The following is a 12611-nucleotide window of genomic DNA, read 5'->3' on the forward strand; positions in this document are numbered from 1 at the left end:
TCCAACTATCCTAAAATCTGAGTTTTGGCTTGTTGTCATGGTCGTAGATACACTTCATGATCATCATCATCACGTACCATCTTCTATCAGAAGGTGGTCTACCATGACCCTCCAACTATCCCGAAATCTGAGTTTTGGTTTGTTGTCATGGTCATAGATACACTTCGTGATCATCATCATCACGTACCATCTTCTATCAGAAGGTGGTCTACCATGACAATCCAACTATCCCAAAATCTGAGTTTTGGTTTGTTGTCATGGTCATAGATACACTTCATGATCATCATCATCACGTACCATCTTCTATCAGAAGGTGGTCTACCATGACCCTCCAACTATCCCAAAATCTGAGTTTTGGTTTGTTGTCATGGTCATAGATACACTTCATGATCATCATCATCACGTACCATCTTCTATCAGAAGGTGGTCTACCATGACCCTCCAACTATCCCAAAATCTGAGTTTTGGTTTGTTGTCATGGTCGTAGATACACTTCGTGATCATCATCATCACGTACCATCTTCTATCAGAAGGTGATCTATCGTGACCCTCAAACTATCCCAAAATCTGAGTTTTGGTTTGTTGTTATGGTCATAGATACACTTCATGATCATCATTATCACGTACCATCTTCTATCAGAAGGTGGTCTACCATGACCCTCCAACTATCCCAAAATCTGAGTTTTGGTTTGTTGTCATGGTCGTAGATACACTTCGTGATCATCATCATCACGTACCATCTTCTATCAGAAGGTGGTCTACCGTGACCCTCCAACTATCCCAAAATCTGAGTTTTGGTTTGTTGTCATGGTCGTAGATACACTTCGTGATCATCATCATCACGTACCATCTTCTATCAGAAGGTGGTCTACCGTGACCCTCCAACTATCCCAAAATCTGAGTTTTGGTTTGTTGTCATGGTCGTAGATACACTTCGTGATCATCATCATCACGTACCATCTTCTATCAGAAGGTGGTCTACCATGACCCTCCAACTATCCCAAAATCTGAGTTTTGGTTTGTTGTCATGGTCGTAGATACACTTCATGATCATCATCATCACGTACCATCTTCTATCAGAAGGTGGTCTACCATGAACTTCCAACTATCCCAAAATCTGAGTTTTGGTTTGTTGTAATGGTCATAGATACACTTCATGATCATCATCATCACGTACCATCTTCTATCAGAAGGTGGTCTACCATGACCCTCCAACTATCCCAAAATCTAAGTTTTGGTTTGTTGTCATGGTCGTAGATACACTTCGTGATCATCATCATCACGTACCATCTCCTATCAGAAGGTGGTCTACCATGACCCTCCAACTATCCCAAAATCTGAGTTTTGGTTTGTTGTCATGGTCATAGATACACTTCATGATCATCATCATCACGTACCATCCTCTATCAGAAGGTGGTCTACCATGACCCTCCAACTATCCCAAAATCTGAGTTTTGGTTTGTTGTCATGGTCATAGATACACTTCATGATCATCATCATCACGTACCATCTTCTATTAGAAGGTGGTCTACCATGACCCTCCAACTATCCCAAAATCTGAGTTTTGGTTTGTTGTCATGGTCGTAGATACACTTCGCGATCATCATCATCACGTACCATCTTCTATCAGAAGGTGGTCTACCGTGACCCTCAAACTATCCCAAAATCTGAGTTTTGGTTTGTTGTTATGGTCATAGATACACTTCATGATCATCATCATCACGTACCATCTTTTATCAGAAGGTGATCTACCGTGACCCTCAAACTATCCCAAAATCTGAGTTTTGGTTTGTTGTTATGGTCATAGATACACTTCATGATCATCATCATCACGTACCATCTTCTATCAGAAGGTGGTCTACCATGACCCTCAAACTATCCCAAAATCTGAGTTTTGGTTTATTGTCATGGTCGTAGATACACTTCGTGATCATCATCATCACGTACCATCTTCTATCAGAAGGTGGTCTACCATGACAATCCAACTATCCCAAAATCTGAGTTTTGGTTTGTTGTTATGGTCATAGATACACTTCATGATCATCATCATCACGTACCATCTTTTATCAGAAGGTGATCTACCGTGACCCTCAAACTATCCCAAAATCTGAGTTTTGGTTTGTTGTTATGGTCATAGATACACTTCATGATCATCATCATCACGTACCATCTTCTATCAGAAGGTGGTCTACCATGACCCTCCAACTATCCCAAAATCTGAGTTTTGTTTTGTTGTCATGGTCGTAGATACACTTCATGATCATCATCATCACGTACCATCTTCTATCAGAAGGTGGTCTACCATGACAATCCAACTATCCCAAAATCTGAGTTTTGGTTTGTTGTCATGGTCGTAGATACACTTCGTGATCATCATCATCACGTACCATCTTCTATCAGAAGGTGGTCTACCATGACCCTCCTAATATCCCAAAATCTGAGTTTTGGTTTGTTGTCATGGTCGTAGATACACTTCGTGATCATCATCATCACGTACCATCTTCTATCAGAAGGTGGTCTACCATGACCCTCAAACTATCCCAAAATCTGAGTTTTGGTTTGTTGTCATGGTCGTAGATACACTTCGCGATCATCATCATCACGTACCATCTTCTATCAGAAGGTGGTCTACCGTGACCCTCAAACTATCCCAAAATCTGAGTTTTGGTTTGTTGTTATGGTCATAGATACACTTCATGATCATCATCATCACGTACCATCTTTTATCAGAAGGTGATCTACCGTGACCCTCAAACTATCTCAAAATCTGAGTTTTGGTTTGTTGTTATGGTCATAGATACACTTCATGATCATCATTATCACGTACCATCTTCTATCAGAAGGTGGTCTACCATGACCCTCCAACTATCCCAAAATTTGAGTTTTGGTTTGTTGTCATGGTCGTAGATACACTTCGTGATCATCATCATCACGTACCATCTTCTATCAGAAGGTGGTCTACCGTGACCCTCCAACTATCCCAAAATCTGAGTTTTCGTTTGTTGTCATGGTCGTAGATACACTTCGTGATCATCATCATCACGTACCATCTTCTATCAGAAGGTGGTCTACCGTGACCCTCCAACTATCCCAAAATCTGAGTTTTGGTTTGTTGTCATGGTCGTAGATACACTTCGTGATCATCATCATCACGTACCATCTTCTATCAGAAGGTGGTCTACCATGACCCTCCAACTATCCCAAAATCTGAGTTTTGGTTTGTTGTCATGGTCGTAGATACACTTCATGATCATCATCATCACGTACCATCTTCTATCAGAAGGTGGTCTACCATGACCTTCCAACTATCCCAAAATCTGAGTTTTGGTTTGTTGTAATGGTCATAGATACACTTCATGATCATCATCATCACGTACCATCTTCTATCAGAAGGTGGTCTACCATGACCCTCCAACTATCCCAAAATCTAAGTTTTGGTTTGTTGTCATGGTCGTAGATACACTTCGTGATCATCATCATCACGTACCATCTCCTATCAGAAGGTGGTCTACCATGACCCTCCAACTATCCCAAAATCTGAGTTTTGGTTTGTTGTCATGGTCATAGATACACTTCATGATCATCATCATCACGTACCATCCTCTATCAGAAGGTGGTCTACCATGACCCTCCAACTATCCCAAAATCTGAGTTTTGGTTTGTTGTCATGGTCATAGATACACTTCATGATCATCATCATCACGTACCATCTTCTATCAGAAGGTGGTCTACCATGACCCTCCAACTATCCCAAAATCTGAGTTTTGGTTTGTTGTCATGGTCATAGATACACTTCATGATCATCATCATCACGTACCATCTTCTATCAGAAGGTGGTCTACCATGACCCTCCAACTATCCCAAAATCTAAGTTTTGGTTTGTTGTCATGGTCGTAGATACACTTCATGATCATCATTATCACGTACCATCTTCTATCAGAAGATGGTCTACCATGACCCTCCGACTATCCCAAAATCTGAGTTTTGGTTTGTTGTCATGGTCATAGATACACTTCATGATCATCATCATCACGTACCATCTTCTATCAGAAGGTGGTCTACCATGACCCTCCAACTATCCCAAAATCTAAGTTTTGGTTTGTTGTCATGGTCGTAGATACACTTCATGATCATCATTATCACGTACCATCTTCTATCAGAAGGTGGTCTACCATGACCCTCCAACTATCCCAAAATCTGAGTTTTGGTTTGTTGTCATGGTCATAGATACACTTCATGATCATCATCATCACGTACCATCTTCTATCAGAAGGTGGTCTACCATGACCCTCCAACTATCCCAAAATCTGAGTTTTGGTTTGTTGTCATGGTTATAGATACACTTCATGATCATCATCATCACGTACCATCTTCTATCAGAAGGTGGTCTACCATGACCCTCCAACTATCCCAAAATCTGAGTTTTGGTTTGTTGTCATGGTCGTAGATACACTTCGTGATCATCATCATCACGTACCATCTTCTATCAGAAGGTGGTCTACCATGACCCTCAAACTATCCCAAAATCTGAGTTTTGGTTTGTTGTCATGGTTATAGATACACTTCATGATCATCATCATCACTTACCATCTTCTATCAGAAGGTGGTCTACCATGACCCTCCAACGATCCCAAAATCTGAGTTTTGGTTTGTTGTCATGGTCGTAGATACACTTCATGATCATCATCATCACGTACCATCTTCTACCAGAAGGTGGTCTACCATGACCCTCCAACTATCCCAAAATCTGAGTTTTGGTTTGTTGTCATGGTCATAGATACACTTCATGATCATCATCATCACGTACCATCTTCTATCAGAAGGTGGTCTACCATGACCCTCCAACTATCCCAAAATCTGAGTTTTGGTTTGTTGTCATGGTCATAGATACACTTCATGATCATCATCATCACGTACCATCTTCTATCAGAAGGTGGTCTACCATGACCCTCCAACTATCCCAAAATCTAAGTTTTGGTTTGTTGTCATGGTCGTAGATACACTTCATGATCATCATTATCACGTACCATCTTCTATCAGAAGGTGGTCTACCATGACCCTCCAACTATCCCAAAATCTAAGTTTTGGTTTGTTGTCATGGTCATAGATACACTTCATGATCATCATCATCACGTACCATCTTCTATCAGAAGGTGGTCTACCATGACCCTCCAACTATCCCAAAATCTGAGTTTTGGTTTGTTGTCATGGTCATAGATACACTTCGTGATCATCATCATCACGTACCATCTCCTATCAGAAGGTGGTCTACCATGACCCTCCAACTATCCCAAAATCTGAGTTTTGGTTTGTTGTCATGGTCATAGATACACTTCATGATCATCATCATCACGTACCATCTTCTATCAAAAGGATGGCTACCATGACCCTCCAACTATCCCAAAATCTAAGTTTTGGCTTGTTGTCATGGTCGTAGATACACTTCATGATCATCATCATCACGTAGCATCTTCTATCAGAAGGTGGTCTACCATGACCCTCCAACTATCCCAAAATCTGAGTTTTGGTTTGTTGTCATGGTCATAGATACACTTTATGATCATCATCATCACGTACCATCTTCTATCAGAAGGTGGTCTACCATGACCCTCCAACTATCCCAAAATCTGATATGCTTGAAACAAGTGTCACTAAAGAAATGACCATTGCTTTGCTATAACAAGGTAAAGCTCTCGCTGGTCAACCAAAATCTGATATTATAATCACAGTTGTCGTTAATAGCATTAAGCTTGAAGCTCGGAATATAAAATTATAACCTTCCTGTCCTGCACCCATAAAGGCATATTAACTACACTCTTTAGTTTTCTATAGAAAGTGGGGAGATGTGGCTGATGTGAGACAGTTGATGTAAGGTCCCTTCAGCAGTTGGCATAGACCATCGTTTTTCAGAGATTTTGACTCTAGCATGACTACGCACGCTATATTGACTACGCACGTAGCTATGTTAAAAATGATGCTGAAATATCGTGACGACAATTAGTTGCGTCAGTACTGCTTTATTGATATTCAAAAAGATGAAGGAAGGCTACTACCCTATCAAGGCTGAAAAAATTCTCTTACTTTTTTGATTTATAAATGTGCTTTTTAAATAAAAAAGATATGTATTATGCAAGTCGGAATTAATTTGTTGCAAATACTTAAAATAGATTTAATTCTGAGAATGGTCCATACGATTTGTTAGAATTACATCGATTTGTAGTCGGATACAGTTGGAATTGTATGTTCCATTATAAGGTTATTGGGTTCAATAAAAAAAATATTCTTGAAATGCTATTTATGACCATTCTATTTCAAATCTATTGCTTGATAATAGGTTACGGTTTGTTTAAAGATTTCTTGAAAAAAAAATTCCGATTTTGTTTGCATCCAAAACATTTTCATAAAAAGATAAGTAAAATGAGCGTTTTAGTTAGGCAAAGAAAACGTTACGATCGAAATAAAATGTTAGAAATGATCATCTTCTTCAGAGTTCAGAAAACATTACGATTCAACTGAAATCATAGAAATGGTCTTCTTCATAGCTCACTAAACATCACCATTGAAGTAAAATCCTAGCAATGGTCTTCTTTAAAGTCCAGAAAACATTACGATTCAACTGAAATCATAGAAATGGTCTTCTTAAGAGTTCACTAAACATTATGATTCAAGTAAAATCATAGAAATGGTCTTCTTCAGAGTTCAGAAATCATTACGATTCAACTGAAATCATAGAAATGGTCTTCTTCATAGTTCACTAAACATCACCATTGAAGTAAAATCCTAGCAATGGTCTTCTTTAAAGTCCAGAAATCATTACGATTCAACTGAAATCATAGAAATGGTCTTCTTCATAGTTCACTAAACATCACCATTGAAGTAAAATCCTAGCAATGGTCTTCTTTAAAGTCCAGAAAACATTACGATTCAACTGAAATCATAGAAATGGTCTTCTTAAGAGTTCACTAAACATCACCATTGAAGTAAAATCCTAGCAATGGTCTTCTTCAGAGTTCAGAAATCATTACGATTCAACTGAAATCATAGAAATGGTCTTCTTCATAGTTCACTAAACATCACCATTGAAGTAAAATCCTAGCAATGGTCTTCTTTAAAGTCCAGAAATCATTACGATTCAACTGAAATCATAGAAATGGTCTTCTTCATAGTTCACTAAACATCACCATTGAAGTAAAATCCTAGAAATGGTCTTCTTTAAAGTCCAGAAAACATTACGATTCAACTGAAATCATAGAAATGGTCTTCTTAAGAGTTCACTAAACATTATGATTCAAGTAAAATCATAGAAATGGTCTTCTTCATAGTTCACTAAACATTATGATTCAACTGAAATCATAGAAATGGTCTTCTTCGTAGTTCACTAAACATCACCATTGAAGTAAAATCCTAGCAATGGTCTTCTTTAAAGTCCAGAAAACATTACGATTCAACTAAAATCATAGAAAAGTTCTTCTTCATAGTCCAGAAAACATTGCAATTCAAATAAAATCATGGAAATGGTCTTCTTTAGAGTCAAGAAAACAATATGATTCAAGTAAAATCATAGAAATATTCTTCTTCAGAGTCCAGAAAACATTACGATTCAAGTAAAATCATAGAAATATTCTTCTTCAGAGTCCAGAAAACGTTACAATTCAAGTAAAATCATAAAAATTGTCCTCTTCAGAGTTCAGAAAACATTACGATTCAAGTAAAATCATAGAAATATTCTTCTTCAGAGTTCAGAAAACATTACAATTCAAGTAAAATCATAGAAATATTCTTCTTCAGAGTCCAGAAAACATTACGATTCAAGTAAAATCATAGAAATATTCTTCTTCAGAGTCCAGAAAACGTTACAATTCAAGTAAAATCATAGAAATTGTCCTCTTCAGAGTTCAGAAAACATTACGATTCAAGTAAAATCATAGAAATATTCTTCTTCAGAGATCAGAAAACATTACGATTCAAGTAAAATCATAGAAATATTCTTCTTCAGAGTCCAGAAAACATTACAATTCAAATAAAATCATAGAAATATTCTTCTTCAGAGTCCAGAAAACATTACAATTCAAGTAAAATCATAGAAATATTCTTCTTCAGAGATCAGAAAACATTACGATTCAAGTAAAATCATAGAAATATTCTTCTTCAGAGTCCAGAAAACATTACAATTCAAGTAAAATCATAGAAATATTCTTCTTCAGAGTCCAGAAAACATTACAATTCAAGTAAAATCATAGAAATATTCTTTTTCAGAGTCCAGAAAACATTACAATTCAAGTAAAATCATAGAAATATTCTTCTTCAGAGTTCAGAAAACATTACAATTCAAGTAAAATCCTAGAAATATTCTTCTTCAGAGATCAGAAAACATTACGATTCAAGTAAAATCATAGAAATATTCTTCTTCAGAGTCCAGAAGACATTACAATTCAAGTAAAATCATAGAAACATTCTTCTTCAGAGTTCAGAAAACATTACAATTCAAGTAAAATCATAGAAATATTCTTCTTCAGACTTCAGAAAACATTACAATTCAAGTAAAATCATAGAAATATTCTTCTTCAGAGACCAGAAAACATTACAATTCAAGTAAAATCATAGAAATATTCTTCTTCAGAGTTCAGAAAACATTACAATTCAAGTAAAATCATAGAAATATTCTTCTTCAGAGATCAGAAAACATTACGATTCAAGTAAAATCATAGAAATATTCTTCTTCAGAGTCCAGAAAACATTACAATTCAAGTAAAATCATAGAAATATTCTTCTTCAGAGTTCAGAAGACATTACAATTCAAGTAAAATCATAGAAATATCCTTCTTCAGAGATCAGAAAACATTACGATTCAAGTAAAATCATAGAAATATTCTTCTTCAGAGTCCAGAAAACATTACAATTCAAGTAAAATCATAGAAATATTCTTCTTCAGAGTTCAGAAAACATTACAATTCAAGTAAAATCATAGAAATATTCTTCTTCAGAGTCCAGAAAACATTACGATTCAAGTAAAACCATAGAAATATTCTTCTTCAGAGATCAGAAAACATTACGATTCAAGTAAAATCATAGAAATATTCTTCTTCAGAGTCCAGAAAACATTACGATTCAAGTAAAATCATAGAAATATTCTTCTTCAGAGTTCAGAAAACATTACAATTCAAGTAAAATCATAGAAATATTCTTCTTCAGAGTCCAGAAAACATTACGATTCAAGTGAAATCATAGAAATATTCTTCTTCAGAGTTCAGAAAACATTACAATTCAAGTAAAATCATAGAAATAATCTTCTTCAGAGTCCAGAAAACATTACGATTCAAGTGAAATCATAGAAATATTCTTCTTCAGTCTCCAGAAAACATTACGATTCGAGTAAAATCAAAGAAATATTCTTCTTCAGAGTTCAGAAAACATTACAATTCAAGTAAAATCATAGAAATATTCTTCTTCAGAGTCAAGAAAACATTACAATTCAAGTAAAATCATAGAAATATTCTTCTTCAGAGTTCAGAAAACATTTCGATTCAAGTAAAATCATAGAAATATTCTTCTTCAGAGTTCAGAAAACATTACGATTCAAGTAAAATCATAGAAATATTCTTCTTCAGAGTCCAGAAAACATTACGATTCGAGTAAAATCATAGAAATATTCTTCTTCAGAGTTCAGAAAACATTACAATTCAAGTAAAATCATAGAAATATTCTTCTTCAGAGTCCAGAAAACATTACGATTCAAGTAAAATCATAGAAATATTCTTCTTCAGAGTCCAGAAAACGTTACAATTCAAGTAAAATCATAGAAATTGTCCTCTTCAGAGTTCAGAAAACATTACGATTCAAGTAAAATCATAGAAATATTCTTCTTCAGAGTTCAGAAAACATTACGATTCAAGTAAAATCATAGAAATATTCTTCTTCAGAGTTCAGAAAACATTGCAGTTCAAGTAAAATCATAGAAATGGTCTTCTTCAGAGTTCAGAAAACATTGCAATTCAAGTAAAATCATAGAAATGGTCTTCTTCAGAGTTCAGAAAACATTACGATTCAAGTAAAATCATAGAAATGGTATTCTTCAGAGAGTTCAGAAAACATTGCAATTCAAGTAAAATCATAGAAATGGTATTCTTCAGAGTTCAGAAAACATTGCAATTAAAGTAAAATCATAGAAATATTTTTCTTCAGAGTTCAGAAAACATTACGATTCAAGTAAAATCATAGAAATATTCTTCTTCAGAGTTCAGAAAACGTTACAATTCAAGTAAAATCATAGAAATATTCTACTTCAAAGTTCAGAAAACATTGCAATTCAAGTAAAATCATAGAAATATTCTTCTTCAAAGTTCAGAAAACATTGCAATTCAAGTAAAATCATAGAAATGGTCTTCTTCAGAGTTCAGAAAACATTACGATTCAACTAAAATCATAGAAATATTCTTCTTCAGAGTTCAGAAAACATTGCAGTTCAAGTAAAATCATAGAAATGGTCTTCTTCAGAGTTCAGAAAACATTGCAATTCAAGTAAAATCATAGAAATATTTTTCTTCAAAGTTCAGAAAACATTGCAATTCAAGTAAAATCATAGAAATATTCTTCTTCAGAGTTCAGAAAACGTTACAATTCAAGTAAAATCATAGAAATATTCTTCTTCAGAGTTCAGAAAACATTGCAATTCAAGTAAAATCATAGAAATATTCTTCTTCAAAGTTCAGAAAACATTGCAATTCAAGTAAAATCATAGAAATGGTCTTCTTCAGAGTTCAGAAAACATTGCAATTCAAGTAAAATCATAGAAATATTCTTCTTCAAAGTTCAGAAAACATTGCAATTCAAGTAAAATCATAGAAATATTCTTCTTCAGAGTTCAGAAAACGTTACAATTCAAGTAAAATCATAGAAATATTCTTCTTCAGAGTTCAGAAAACATTGCAATTCAAGTAAAATCATAGAAATATTCTTCTTCAAAGTTCAGAAAACATTGCAATTCAAGTAAAATCATAGAAATGGTCTTCTTCAGAGTTCAGAAAACATTACGATTCAACTAAAATCATAGAAATATTCTTCTTCAGAGTTCAGAAAACATTGCAGTTCAAGTAAAATCATAGAAATGGTCTTCTTCAGAGTTCAGAAAACATTACGATTCAACTAAAATCATAGAAATATTCTTCTTCAGAGTTCAGAAAACATTGCAGTTCAAGTAAAATCATAGAAATGGTCTTCTTCAGAGTTCAGAAAACATTGCAATTCAAGTAAAATCATAGAAATATTCTTCTTCAGAGTTCAGAAAACATTGCAATTCAAGTAAAATCATAGAAATATTCTTCTTCAGAGTCCAGAAAACATTACAATTCAAGTAAAATCATAGAAATGGTCTTCTTCAGAGTTCAGAAAACATTACGATTCAAGTAAAATTATGTTAATATTCTTCTTCAAAGTTCAGAAAACATTGCAATTCAAGTAAAATCATAGAAATGGTCTTCTTCAGAGTTCAGAAAACATTACGATTCAAGTAAAATCATAGAAATATTCTTCTTCAGAGTTCAGAAACATTGCAATTCAAGTAAAATCATAGAAATGGTCTTCTTCAGAGTTCAGAAAACATTACGATTCAACTAAAATCATAGAAATATTCTTCTTCAGAGTTCAGAAAACATTGCAGTTCAAGTAAAATCATAGAAATGGTCTTCTTCAGAGTTCAGAAAACATTACGATTCAAGTAAATCATAGAAATATTCTTCTTCAGAGTTCAGAAAACATTGCAGTTCAAGTAAAATCATAGAAATGGTCTTCTTCAGAGTTCAGAAAACATTGCAATTCAAGTAAAATCATAGAAATTGTCCTCTTCAGAGTTCACAAAACATTACGATTCAAGTAAATCATAGAAATATTCTTCTTCAGAGTTCAGAAAACATTGCAATTCAAGTAAAATCATAGAAATGGTCTTCTTAAGAGTTCAGAAAACATTACGATTCAAGTAAAATCATAGAAATGGTCTTCTTAAGAGTTCAGAAAACATTACAACTCAAGTAAAATCATAGAAATGGTCTTCTTAAGAGTTCAGAAAACATTACGATTCAAGTAAAATCATAGAAATGGTCTTCTTAAGAGTTCAGAAAACATTACAACTCAAGTAAAATCATAGAAATGGTCTTCTTAAGAGTTCAGAAAACATTGCAATTCAAGTAAAATCATAGAAATGGTATTTTTCAGAGTTCAGAAAACATTGCAATTCAAGTATAATCATAGAAATATTCTTCTTCAGAGTTCAGAAAACATTACTATTCGAGTAAAATCGTAGAAATAGTCTTCTTCAGAGATCAGAAAACATTACTATTCGAGTAAAATCGTAGAAATAGTCTTCTTCAGAGATCAGAAAACATTACGATTCAACTAAAATCATAGAAATGATCTATTTCAGAGTCCAGAAGACAGTGAGAAAGCTAAATCATAATTTTTTTCAATCATTGATCCATCAATTTTTCAATGTGTGTTTTCAATCCTCGATCCTTGATACTTTATACTTAATACTTAATACTTTATACTTTATACTTGTTTTACTTGATACTTGATACTTGAGACCTAAGTCCATTTTAAAATATTTTGGAATCCAACCC

This window comes from Rhopilema esculentum, chromosome 17, assembly GCF_057945365.1.
Source record: "Rhopilema esculentum isolate cy_ngs chromosome 17, ASM5794536v1, whole genome shotgun sequence".
NCBI classification, from domain to species: Eukaryota; Metazoa; Cnidaria; class Scyphozoa; order Rhizostomeae; family Rhizostomatidae; genus Rhopilema; species Rhopilema esculentum.